Raw genomic sequence first — 14,187 nt, forward strand, 5'->3', positions numbered from 1 at the left:
CTTGCACAACTGACCAAATATCATAATAGAAGTATGACATCGATCATTGAACCAATCAATCATCAGGGCATCCTAGAAGTTACTTGCCCTAAGAAGTCTACATAACCACTTTGTACCATTATGGTTGGGTACAAGCCCAATCTTTGAAGGAGATCACCAACTAATCACGAGAGCATTGCCTAAAACTGGCCTTAAACGCGAGAATGTATTGATCCACATGATGTGATGGTTCCAAAGGGCAATTGTGTTCCATCCAAGACAACAGTTGTGCGGTTGGTACCCAAAGACAACTAACTGCCACGTCTCAGCGTAATATATAAACTTGGCCTACATGTTCCTTTTAAAGAAGAAGGGAACCACCAAACGAGGAAGGCATCGCCACACGTGACAACACTGATCCTGACCTTTATGATCGGGATGACTGTGTCGATCAGGTGATTTAAGTTTTTCCACGACGAGGTGTCATTTGGCAACCAGGCAATAAGGTTCTCAGTATTTCTGAGGACAATCGCCGCACCAATCAGTCCAAGGAGTGAACAACGTTTCGGTGAAATGCCATGACAACTTCAGCAGACTATTCCAGACATTCGGGCAGACGAGTTGGATGGAAGTCTGGTCCAATTACCCATTTACCATGTGTTTGTGGATGTCATCTTATGCCTGGGTAAATGGGCAAGGGTGACCAGTGAGCCCTAAATTAGCACGGCCATTTAGCCCCAGGAACACTTTCCATATTTGTTGTGGTGCACGATATAATTATACTTCTATGTCAGTTTATCTTTTTAAAAATTGACTATGTGACTATTCTCGATTAATCTCGGGGATTTTCCAAATTTTGCTTGATTGGAATGGAAACTACAGTTGTTCCGTTGTTGCTAAGTTATCGTGCAAAGTGTTACGATGCTGGTGATGTGGGCATGCCCACTAGCAACGGGTATGGGTGACATTTTTGTGCCTGTCATGGGCCAGGGCCAGGGCCATGGACTTGTCTTATCTGTGCGGGCACAAGCATAAGACCCGGTGCATTATTGCTGATCCACGCGTAAACTGTAGCTGATAAATTGTTTTTAGGGAGTCGAAAGAGAATGAAAGGGTTAAAATGCTAGAAATATAGCTTGTTCCAATTCCAACTGCATATCAAGAGTGTTAGCAAAGTAGATGAAAAATTATGACAAGATGGAGATTGTGGGGTGAATGAAAAAAAAATCTGAAACAAAGGGAAAATTCATCGAAACTCCTAAAAATACTGGTGTTTGTGTAAAAAAAAGTCAGAAACTGCATGTGGCACTAAAATAGCTTCAAGTAAAATTTACCCTGTGATTTACATTCTTTACCCAGAAACTGTTTAAGAAATAATGTTAATTCTAGCTCTAGCTGTTCTAATTTGTAGCTGTGAGACAAGAAACAATTCTGGAGTACACAAACTTGAGAACCCCTGCATAGTATTCAAATTTCCCCATACTAGAAAACCATAACTGATTAATCAGAACAAGAATAATAAGAAATACCATGTTGACAAGAAAAATCAAGTGACTGCACAGATGCATGTACAAGTATATATTATTATGCAACTAAGTATAAGCTTCTCATGTTCAACCGATCATGCTATAAGAGAAAATGCAGGAGTGAGAAAACAAATTATGGAACTAAACAAGCAAGAATGAAATTACTGTACAACACATGAAAAGGAAACAAATATAATTCATCAAACGTTGCCATGAAAATAGAAGTAAGAAACTAGTGTTCTCAAATGATTTGTAGTGTGGTGCAGGAGTATTACAGTAGGATGAGCATGGCCGTGTCATCGTGTACCAGGCACAAGGGACAAAACAGTGTTTGTCCAGCCCCTTTCCTCCAAATTACTGAGGCATTTATCTTGCATTCTCTGGCACTAGAACATATAGAGTATGCCGACTTCACTGAATCAAAATTATATGGATAGGGGCGGAAGAGGTGGGATTCACCGTGTTTCTAGGGTTGTCACTGAACATTATAGGGATAAGATGTCATATAGAGAATCTGCTAGAATGAGTTTTCCTCCCATTTTGACGGTTTTTAGGCATAGGGATCCATATAGGGATTATGCTAGAGATGTTCTGATCCTCGTAGTTAATTTACAAGTATAGTCAGTACTCCCATCGAGTGACCGTTTGTTTGCCGGGTAGGTACATGAATAATCCCTCCCTCCACACAATTACACATGTTGGAAACATTACCAGTTTTTGAGAACTCACCTAGCATCTAAAGCTTAGTTTGTACCACGAATCTGAGGAAAAATAGACCATTTATCTAGCTTCAGACGTAAGTAAGATGACCCTTCCTCTGGAACTGTAAAATGCAAGAAAAAGAGTGTGAGATTGGTGAGGGTAATAATGGCATAGCTTCACGTAAGAAAAGGCAGGGGGTGATCCTCCTTTTCTATAAAAAAATATGCAAGAAAGGATTGTAAATGTACTTGTATGGACAGCTTACATGGATTGAACATGAATGGCTCCACTGAAAATCATGATAGAAAATTCGAATCTGGGTAAAGCAAAGCCTTTCTCGGTCATTACAAGGCAGAGCAGCCCCAGTGGGTGGATGACCCGGAAGGACGAGCGGGACTACAAAGCCTGCATTCCTTATAAGGCGGGAAGTTTGCCAAACAGCGGGAGATCCATTGGCATAAGCATAGGGATATATTCTCGGTCAGATCACGTTATCGTTGTGCACACCACCAAACCGCAGAACCGTCGGTGTTGTAGTAGCTCTGCCACTAGGCCTCGGCATTTCGTCGAACAGCTTCTGGGCAATACCACCAGCCCGCCGCCGCTGCTGGTCAGAACTGATACGAGGCTGCTGCTCACCCGAGGATAGTGACATATTCTCAGTTGGATCAAGTCATCCTTCCGCAGAGTACCAAACCGCAGAACACTAGCCTGTTTGGTTGGGGGGAAGTAAAACTGGGGAATGGGAATTGAGACGGCATGAGACTGAAAATCCCTTGTATGGTTCAGGGGCAGAGGAGTTTAGGAGGGAAGGGGATGGGGAATTGAGGGGGCCAACTCCCCCGTATCTCTTCCCTGGGGGAGGCCTGGTAATTCATCTGGGGAAAGGGAATTGACGAATGAGAAAAACTGTTGCGTTCGTTTTGCACGTCCCACACGAAAAAATCCATGAAAATCATCGTCAATCCTTGTTAAATAAGCCTTCAACAGCTTATAGACCTGCCGGTATAAGAGGAGACGCCAACAAGTTCTGGTTCCTTGCAGCTTTTCCCATCATTGATCCAGATGTATTCCACTGTCTATTTTCATTTTTCTCCCTTCACCTGACACATATCAATTTGTTTCATTTTGCTCACTCCCTTTGCTTGCAGATCGTGAACAAGAGACATCAAAAGGCCATGGGTGGCTAGCGATCCTTTGGTTTGTTCCCTTTTATCCTGTTTGTTGACATGAGGGAGCATATGATTTATTTATTTAAATATTAATTTCTTATCAAATTCCCACAAGCAATTCCCAACCAGCACCAAACGTGGGATTGGGACTAATAGTCCACTTCCCAAGTCCAATCCCTCTGCAAACTCCTTTTTATAAACTCCCATTCCCTTTTCCTCAAATTACCAAACTCTGCCACGAGGCATGGGCATTTCGTCGAACAGCTGCCGGGCAATACCACCTACCAGCCGCTGCTGGGTAGAGCTGACACGAGGCTGCTCCTCCCCCAGTCTCCGACCCGCGAGGACTGCCGCGTCATCTGCTGATGCCCGGAGGGAGTGGAGTGGAGGAGGTAGGGGGCCGGGCGACGGAGCGAGGCGAGGAACGGCTGCGAAGCCGTCGGAGGAGGGCGTGGGCGAGGAGCGAGCCTTTATTTTTCATGAGCCACGGGCCGGCATGAAATGTTACGTGGCCAGATTCTTTCCGGCCATTTATGGGCCGCTTCGTCTCTCGTCCTCGAACCGCTTCGTTCCCAGCCCATCACAAAAGTAAAGCAAGTGACCAGGCCAGCGGTGATTCCCACTGCCGGCAGGGGTGATAAAAAACCTCCTAAAAAAAAGCCTCCTCTAAAAAAACTGGAAAAGCTGATCTAGGATTAAGCTTTTAAATAGCGGCCGCTCTCCATACTGCGGCCACCATGTCAGTTATCATGATGCGGGCATAATAATATCAGTTGCCAGACCGCTATATCATCCTATATCTGCAATATTGCCTGCTATATAAATGCTATTATTGTATTGTGTAATCTATATTTGTGTAAATGTGCCTTGCTTATATGTTTCGAGGACCAAATATTGTTTCAGTTATAGTTTATATTCCTATATAAATGATGATTGCTCAAAGGAAATCTCATATTTTTGTCAACTGTCTAGAAATGTACACAATAATCTCTAATTTATGAGTGTTCATATGTGCAGACATAGCGCTTCACATGTGTACTCTAAAAAGAATAATCATCGAACTCCAGGGTACATCAAGTGTTCCAGTCCGATCATAATATCAGTTACCTTCTATTGTAATTCTAGCACATAGATTGCTTGTTCTGTAGGCGGTTCACCCTTGAGTGGTCGAACTCCTCCATGTCAAAATTGTTCTCCCCTGTCGTCCTGCATCAAAGTTGCCATAGCATGGTTGCAATTGAGGTCATAAGACCAGACCAACGCATTAAGTGTTGTAGATTTCAGTTATGGTCATATTGTCTTCGCTCCACGTAGATGTCAACATCTGTCATCTGGAGGTCATGGATTCACACTAAACAGTATGTGTTACCTGTGTAGGTCTTCAGATCATATTGTTTGGGCCCTTAAATTGGACAACACATATTACACTCATCATACATAAACAACTTACTGATCAATCATGAAAATATCATGACAAATGATGATAAATAGAATAGGAACAAACTGAATCTCACCAATCCCCTACATCTCCCATGCCTATGGGGGATTACTCGCACATGAGCGAAAGTTACCAAATAACTCAAAGATCAAACAAGGGAAAATCATCTCAATAATATCACAAAGATCCGCAATAAGATGAGTGATTAAACAAGTTTCGATCACAGAGTGAATACAAATAGAGTTACAAACCCTAATTTCACAACTTGGTGATGTTTGCGATGAATGAACTAAGGTTGGAGCGGAAGAGAAGGAATGGATCTTTGGGAGTCATTCTTTTGTGGACCTCTTCTCTCTCTATTCTGGTGGTTGTGGCGGCGACTTCCCTCTATATTGCTATGCCTCCCCTTCACGAAAATTGTTTGTGGACCTCTTCGCTCTCTGTTCTGGTGCCTATGGTGAATGTTCTCCAAAAAGGAAAGTTGCTCTATTTGACTTCATTTGCTACTATCTTGATTGGTTTCCCTTAAAATGAAGTTTTCTTCTTTCTTAAAGGAATAGTGTTAAAACAATTACAAGAATTAACGAAATCCTTTTGAAAACCCAATGAAAATACCCTTACAAAAGTGACAAAATATTGAGCCATCAACTCCTCCAAATTTAAATCTTGCTTGTCCTCGAGCAATTAAAAAAATATAAAGAAAGTATTCGCAAAAAAAACAATGAAGAATGAAAAGGAGATTGATAAATGAGTAAAGGGTTTACCTGCTCGCAAATGTGTAATATATATGTTTGTGATGTTTTCCATCATCGTAATTCATTTATGTCAATCGTGTGCAATGTAATGTAGACGATTCATAGTAGGTAAACGTGTGTGTTTTGCGTGTTCTCGCACATTGGTTGTACAATCAAATTGTGTGATTGGTATCGCACTCGTCTCTCTTCTGTAAATCGTTCCCGATGGATCAGTCGCCGCACATAGTTTAACAGTAGGATGTGCAATAACCGGGGCTTAATAGCATCATTTTGCACTACTGTCTTACACCAATTTAACAACATGGTGTAGGCTGAGAAGCCGCGGGGGGAGGGGGGGGTCACTGAGGCCGCCGTCGAGGCAACGGAGTTCAAGGCATTCAGGTTTCACCGATAGTTCAAACTTTATATAAGCTAAAATTATACACAGCAGTGCGGAAACAAAAGGGACTTCCTACAAGGCCTAGATGTGCCACGTGAAGTCAGTTCATGTTTATGACCGTTATGGAAATGAAAGGGCCATTGAGTTTAAAAGATGCTTCCTTGAGATATAAATTGGTTGTTGTCAAATTCGTCATCCTAATTTAGTATAAAAGCATGGATTCTGGACCTGCACCTTTTTTACATGTAAACACAAAAACATTGCAAGAAGCATAGACAAGAACACCACTACCTAATCACTTGTATCCAATGTCACCTTCATCGAAGTTTTTTTTTCTTCAGAGTCCTTTTTGTCAAGTAGTGTCTTAATTTCCACACACACACACACACACAAAGTAGTGTCTTAATATTTTTGTTTTCTATTTTGTAACTGAGGTGGTGTTTGGTTCTCTAGTCCTAGGACTTTTTCTAGTCCCAACTAAAAAGTTTCTAGTCCCTAAAAAGTCCCTCCCTGTTTGTTTCCAAAGATTAAAAAGTCCCTAGTCCTTTCCTAGAGGCTATTAAATGACCATGTTGCCCCTAGTATATAAAAAAATAACAATCAAAAACATCATGGGGTGGCGGACCAATGGGTGCATGGAGGGGCATTGTTGGAAAAGTCTCAAAAAGATTCTTCTTGAGAGTCTTCTTCATTTAGTCCCAAATGCCTAGTTTAGTCCCTAAAAAGTCCCTCCCGTTTGGTAAAAAAGTCTCTAAGAGGGATTTTTTCTAGTCCCTACACAAAAAAGTTCCTGGAAACAAACACCCCCTGAGACTGCTATCTGGAGTTCTAGAACCAGAATACAAAACACATTCCAACATAATGATTCCTGGGCAACAGGTGATACATTGCTTATTTCTGGAATATTACATCGCTATTTTGCTGAGCCATACATTTTACCAAAGTGTTCGATTGATCAACTTTTTTTCCTTCAAGACCATTTTATACATCTAAACCTGAAAATTATTACTTCATCGGCCCTCTATCTCAGTAAGAGTAAAACTGTTCGCGGAAGTCCGGATGTCATTTTTTATATTACTAACTTCAGCACTTTGTCGTGCAAAGTAGGCGGGGCGACTGGGGGCTGTAAGTGTGGTGATTCTATTCTCTAGGATGAACACAACAGATGACATAAGCGGCCTATCATCTGGGTTCTCCTGGACACACAAGAGTGCTACATGGACGCAAAGCAAAACTTCGACCGGTGAAGTATTTACGATACATGAGTCTAGCAGTTCATCGGTCTTCGCTTCCTTCCACATATTCCTTGACTGAAAAACCAAGAACATCATATTAGTATTCCTATTCATACTATGTTTAAAACTAAAAACGCTTTGGAAATTTAATCCATGTTTAGAAGTAAAACTTGACTTTAAGTCTTGTATGTACTCACATAAACTGTGAGGCTAGGGAATCCCATGGTTTGACTAATGGAGTTTCTCCTTATGCCAGTTACAACCTCCAGCAGTAACACACCAAAACTATAGACATCAGACTTGGTAGAGAAGACGCCTTCCATTGCATACTCAGGAGCCATGTAGCCACTATTTGAGCAATTCAATTGTAAGCGGTATCTAATAAAAGTTCAATCTAAAAGATCAATATGATTTTTCTTCCAATGGATACTCACTATGTTCCAACAACACGTTGGGTATTTGCATTTTGCTGGTTATCACCAAAGATTCTAGCCATACCAAAATCTGCTATCTTGGGTTTAAAATTGGCATCTAGCAAAATATTTCCAACTTTGAGATCTCTATGAATTATGGTGAACCTTGAATCTTCATGAAGATACATTAGTCCCCTTGCAACCCCTTTGATTATACTAAATCGTGTCTCCCAGTCCAAAAACAATTTTCTTGAGTCATCTAAAAAAACAAATGTAAGCAAATAAATGTTTTGACTTGTCTTAGGAAATCGGTTTGTTATTAGAATACGTACCAAAAAGGGTAGCATCTAAGCTCTTATTAGGAAGATACTCATATATTAGGAGCTTTTCATCTCCTCACCGCAACATCCAAGAAGTCGAACCAAGTTTCTGTGTTGCAATTTGGCAATCAGAATCACTTCGTTTCTAAATTCATTTGTTCCTTGTTGAGAATCTCTACTTAGCCTCTTGATTGCAACTTCTTGACCACCTACCATTCCTTAGAGAATATAATGTGAATATTAGATTTGACTGGCGATATGAAATAGGTAGCTCTTCTTATTAGAACGAATATTAGGAAACTATCTATTCAATGAGTCACCTTGTATACTTTACCAAAGCCTCCTTGTCCAAACATGCATGTTTCAGAGAAATTGTCGGTTGCCAGCACAATTTCTTCTAACCTTACAAATGGAAATTCCTGATCATGGGGAGGGTTTTCTTCTCCCAATTCATTAGAGGTATTCACACCATCCAAACTTATCTTATTTCGATTTCTCCATTTTTTGTTCTTGCCTGCTCCCACAATGTGTTAATAGTCACTTCCCTTCTAATAAGCACATCACATACATAACAAAGAAAAAAGTTATATTTGAAACCTGACTATTAATGTCGGTATACCATTCCCCAATTTATGAACTCATGGAAGCAAATGAAATAACCCCCGATGTGTCCCTACCACCATGTGGCAGAGTGTACATTCAGCTAAGCTAACCCCTTCAACACCAAGTATCTCCGAGCAGCGATTGCAATGATATGGAAAGAAACAAGACAGCAACCCCTATGATCGACGTGACCCATTCTGTGTGTATGCGCGCGCGCACACACACACACACAAAGTGCAAGGGCTCTGGCGGACATGGTGTACGAACGATCGATTGCAATAGGGCGAGAGAAGTATGTGGTTTCTCTAACATGAGGACTCCATCTTATTTGGTACTAGATCGTACGTTATCATTGCATCACTCCTCAGAGTAGTTAAACTATGCTATAAGCCATCTAAGAAGTTATTTGTTCTCGTTTTATATACTCAGGGGATTTATAAGATTCTGTAGTCTAAGGGTATATTATTATTATTATTATTTTTGCGGGGAAGGGTATATTATTATTATGGTAGTACATGATGCAGTCCAAGTTTTGGTGGTGAGACTTACACTCCCATAAGGTGGTCAAATATAACGTTTTACTTTCCCCGCAAAAAATATATAACGGTTTACTTAGCAGGGTCAAGGAAACGTACCTTTGAATTTTAACCATGCAAGGAAGACGCAGATGAGTACCAGAACACTAGAGCTTAAAATTGGCAATACAATCCTCACTGTTTTTCTCTTTGTTCTTCTACCTATGCAAGAAATACATACACAGTAAAAAAAACATTTTCGTTGCTTTATGTATAAAGCAGGGCAAAAGCCTATTTTGAGAGCAATAAGTATTTCTAAGTCATGTAACAACCATCTTAACTTAAAGATCAGATTGTGGAACTACAAAAGGGACGAGAAGATCATGATCATACAACTACTAATATATTAACTGACTGTCACAAAAATGGATGATGGAACTAGAAGCATGTTATTGAAAAGAAAGAAAGTTGTAGAATGATAGACAAATAACAAAGCTAGATCTGATACCAGTTGCTGCATCCATGCGTGCATGCCGGAGATAAAGTGTCTCACCGCCAAGCTCCCCTATCTTTCCTATGTCAACCAACTCCCCATTCCACACCAAGCATCTGGTCACGTCTCCTCCAGACCTGCCAGTGCTCAGGTTGCTGAACGTGTATGCCACGCACGAGCAATTGCGGCTGCACTCTGCACTCTGCTGTGCACTCCTCGAACGTACTCATGTCCCCGCCCACGGAAGAAAACATGTCAGGTGACTTCATCCCCGGCAAGGCTAAGAATCCGTCACTGCATCGCGGCGCCTTCTTCCTTTGGCACCCTGCCGGGAATCTGCCTGCAGTCCACTCCTCCGTGTTAGTCGGCTCAAAGCCGTCGAGACACTTGCATGCTGGCACGGCAGGCGTGGTGGATGTCTCATCGCAGTATCCATTTGGGCCACAATAATTGTAGCGGTTGCATTCAGCAGACGGCCACTTCCAAAGGACAGCCCACGCTGATGACTTGTTGCTCCAACTCTGGAGCTGATACTCGCCATAGTAGGTGAGCACTAACCTGGTGCGTGGGGCGCCGTCGGAGAGGCTATAGGTGATGTACATCTCATCGTCCTTGTCGACGAAGGCCACATAGATGATAAAATCGCTGACGTTAGTTGCCCTTGCGCCCCCAAGTTGTTGGCTTTGGCTCATCACTAGGTACCCTGTCCATGGGGCGCTGCGAGACACCGAGTGCTCCCCGTCCCATAGGAATACTTGTAGGGATCTGTTCGGGTCACTGCCATAGGAGAAGCGCCCCAACGAAGGGTCGTTAGGGCCTTTCCAGGATACCAGATGCTCAGCGGTGCCATGTGTGCTATTTTTTATCCGTAGCTTCATGCCAGGGAGGAATGTGTCAGTGTGGTGGCCGAAGCTCTGCCACAACATGGTGCCATTTGACAACCGAATAACGAGGTTGCCAGTGTTCAGAAGCACTGCCGTTGAGGTAGATGAGCCCACGGCGGTGGCCACGTTGGTCGTTGTCCAAAGGACACAGCGGCCACCATTACCATCGAAGAGAACCAGATTAGAGTTGTTGGTGAGGGAGAACGTTGGTGGAGAGGAAGTGGTGTTGGTGGCTGGGGTTTCTCGATTGGCGACCCACACGACTGTGAGCTCGGGGATGCCGGTGTACCATATGCATAGGTACAGGCTGGTCGGAGTGGAGTTGGAGGGGCTGAAGAAGCCCAAGGCGAATCCACCATCATCGGAGAGGATGAAGTTACCTGGGGACAGCGCCCTGCCAGGGACAAGCCGATCGTCGGAAGCACTCAACGGTAGGAAGATAAGGATTGTGACCGCCGTGAAGCTGGTGAGAGTGAGAGCCGGCCAATCCATTGATCGATCAGGCCAAGATCTTAGTACTAATGAAGGTGGCTAACTGGGAGTAAGTAGATAGTTGTACCAGTCCTTGGTCTACAAGCAAGCGATGCTTTGACGAACCGAGCATCGACGAATGTTTGATCGCGGAATCAGATGATTTTCTAACGCAGTGTTCTTGGAATTCTGGTAGATTGACTTCCAATTTTCCAAGTGGTCAAGAGTTGACATGTCAGCTGTCCACCTCTGAGTTGGGATGCGACCTTCACTGCTGACTGGTCAGAAACTCAGAATAGTGACTGAAACATTAAGCTATAAACGGACGGATAGCTATTGCGTATCGACACTTCAACAGTCACCTTCACTCCTGACTGTTCTTTGCAATTGTAGCAGGTAACGTGTCAGCCTGTACTGCGTCATGCCACCAATTGTATAACAATCTCTTTTGAAAAATCCTCGCAGATGTTATCACAGTGAGATCAGTCGTGAAACATTACAAAAACGAATGAACGTTGTGGAATGTCTGATTTACAAACAAATCCCAGAGAAATCCTTCTCCCTCATCCGCATTCATTCCTCTTCCACATCGTCTCCCGTCAATGTGCTTTCAGCTTGGGGGATTCAAATCTGGGTAAGGCAAAGCCTTCCCGGTCATCACAAGGCAGAGCAGCCCAGAAGTCCTGGTTGCTGATGGTTCCGGCAAACAGACAGCACACATTTCTCCTCTTGTTGATTGATAACTGAAACTGATTGATAACTTTTTTTTTTCGAAAAGGGGGGCTTCCCCGGCCTCTGCATCAGCATGATGCATACGGCCATCTTATTAAGCATAAAATAGTCCACAAAGTCTCCAAGTCTCAAGGTTGTCAACAAGAAAAGTAAGAAAAGGCTCACACAGAGCCCGAAGGCTAGATACACAAGCTAGCCAAAGCACTTATACATCACAGCCGTTTGGCTCCAAAATAGACAGGTAAACTAATTGCCTATCCTGTTACACGACCGCCATCCAAACCGGCTGAATATATCCCGAGCTACCATCTCCCATCGGATAGCAGCAGTAACCAAAAGCTCCCTGGCCTCCGTCGGAGTGAGTAGCGACCAGGAACGGATAAGAGCCGTTGCTCGGAAGATAACCTGCAAAACATGGATATTTGTTGATCTGTTAAAGACGAAGTCATTTCTGCAATTCCAAAGCGCCCACAAAAAAGCGCAAACCCCCAAGCGAATATGTTTTGCTAACCCGGGCTCTACCCTAGTTAGCCATGTCCCAAACAACATGTTAACCGACCTTGGTGGGGTAATATTGAAAGCGACTTGAATAGTCGTCCAAAGAATTCTAGCTAGTGGGCAGTCAAAGAAAAGATGTTTAATGGTTTCACCCTGATCACAGAAACTACACCTAGTAGGTCCTGTCCAATTACGCTTAATAAGATTATCCTTTGTTAAGATCACCTGTTTATGTAGAAACCACATAAACACCTTGATCTTTAAAGGAACTCTGACGTCCCACAACTGATTGATAACTACAGGCACTACCATTTCTGAATGTCCGTTCTGCAGATTCCTTCTTTTCTCTTCGCCACTGAATCGTCCCTTGCTGTGTGGTACTACTCTGCTTGACCGTTAATCTGCGGATACTGATAAGTACACATTCACCGTGATGCAACCGAAGGGGAGGAATTCCCAACCTCTCACGTCAAGTGATGCACCATATATATATTATCTCGCTTCCTCGCCAACCTTGCAGGGAAGATAACAGCAACAAAAAGATCTGCTCCAGATGCAGCCAGCTGCCTTTTGATCGTCCTAGCAATCACGACCGTATCCAAGGTTACCTCACCTTCCTATGCCGGAAAAATATCCAACAGGAGCTGTGCCGCGCCTGAGAGGGTGGCGCGCCTCTCCTTCAAACTGGCATGACAAGAAGATCTGCCCCGGATAACAGAGTGGCCACAACAAGAAGATCTGCCCCGGATGCGGCCAGCTGCCTTTTGATCGTCCTACCAATCACCAACATATCCATGGCCACCATCTTCCTATGCCGGAGATACATCCAACGGGAGCTGCGCCGCGCCTGAGAGGGCGGCGCTGCTCTCCTTCAAAGTTCAAACTGGCATAACAAGTGACCCTGCTAAACGCCTGGGCTCCTGGAGAGACCATGACTGCTGCCAGTGGAGCGGTATTACGTGTGACAACCAGACATGCCACGTAGTTAAGCTCAATCTCCGCAATGTCTTCATCGAAGACGATGAGAATTTTATTTGTTTTTTAAAGGATATGAGAATTTTATTTGGTGTGTGTCTCTTGGGGAATCCGCACTCTTTTATTATTGAATAAAGGGGTACATCCACTAAAAAAAATAAAAGGCCCATCTTCAGTCAAAAGAATAAGATTGCTACCGTGAAAACATTCAGTTTGATTTTCCATCCTCTCTTGAGCCAGACACGAGCTATACACTGTAGCGATCGATTTTTTGGTTTTCAGCCGGGGTTTTAAAATACTGAAGATTTTTAGAAATTTTGAGATGTGAACAACTTTTTACAGTTTTGATCTTTTTCTGAAAAACATGAACATTTCTAAAATTCCAAAAGATTTAAAAAAATTAAACATTCTTCACAAAAAAATGAAATTTCTGAAGTTTTTTTTAAAAAGAAAACAAGGAAAAATGTAAAAGGCCAGACAGGAACCTTCCAGAAGGTTCCCAAAACCAGGATTGCTATAGCAGGTACTAGCTAGCTAATGGGCCAGCCCAACTCACCTTGGCTTGACGCCTCCTGTGAATCGCGAGCAATTTGATGTAGTGAGCGTCAAATAGGGTTCGCCCCTCCCTCCCTCCCTCCACACAATCAAGAGAAAGATGATTACATATGTTGGAAACTTGAGCAGATTTTGAGAACTCACTTAGCATTAAAGCTTAGTTTATACTACTTTATAGAAACAGTCTAAGGGAAAACAGGCCATCTGTCCAGCTTCAAACGTACGTGAGATGACCCTTCCTCTGCGATTGTTTGCAAGAAAAAATGAGTGTGATAAAGGGAAAACAATTGCATGCCTTCATGGAAGAAAGGGCTAGAATGGTTCAACTGAAAATGAAGATAGAAGATTCAAGGCAGCGCAACCCAAGTCCTGATTGCTCATGGTTCCGACAATACACAACACACATTTCTTCCTCTTGTTCATTGATCACTGAAACTGATTGATAGCTACAGGCACTAATATTTCTGAATGTCCGTTGTGCAGATTAAATCTTTCCTTTTCACGACATAATCGTCCCCTTCGTGTTACTACTCTTACTTGAC

At 42.8% G+C, this 14,187-nt stretch overlaps 1 pseudogene; it reads right to left on the bottom strand.

Moving 5' to 3' along the window:
- Positions 1-6,961: 6,961 nt before the first annotated feature.
- LOC123104734 (G-type lectin S-receptor-like serine/threonine-protein kinase B120) lies at positions 6,962-10,906 on the bottom strand (annotated as a pseudogene).
- Positions 10,907-14,187: the final 3,281 nt, after the last annotated feature.

This window comes from Triticum aestivum, chromosome 5A, assembly GCF_018294505.1.
Source record: "Triticum aestivum cultivar Chinese Spring chromosome 5A, IWGSC CS RefSeq v2.1, whole genome shotgun sequence".
Taxonomy (NCBI): Eukaryota; Viridiplantae; Streptophyta; class Magnoliopsida; order Poales; family Poaceae; genus Triticum; species Triticum aestivum.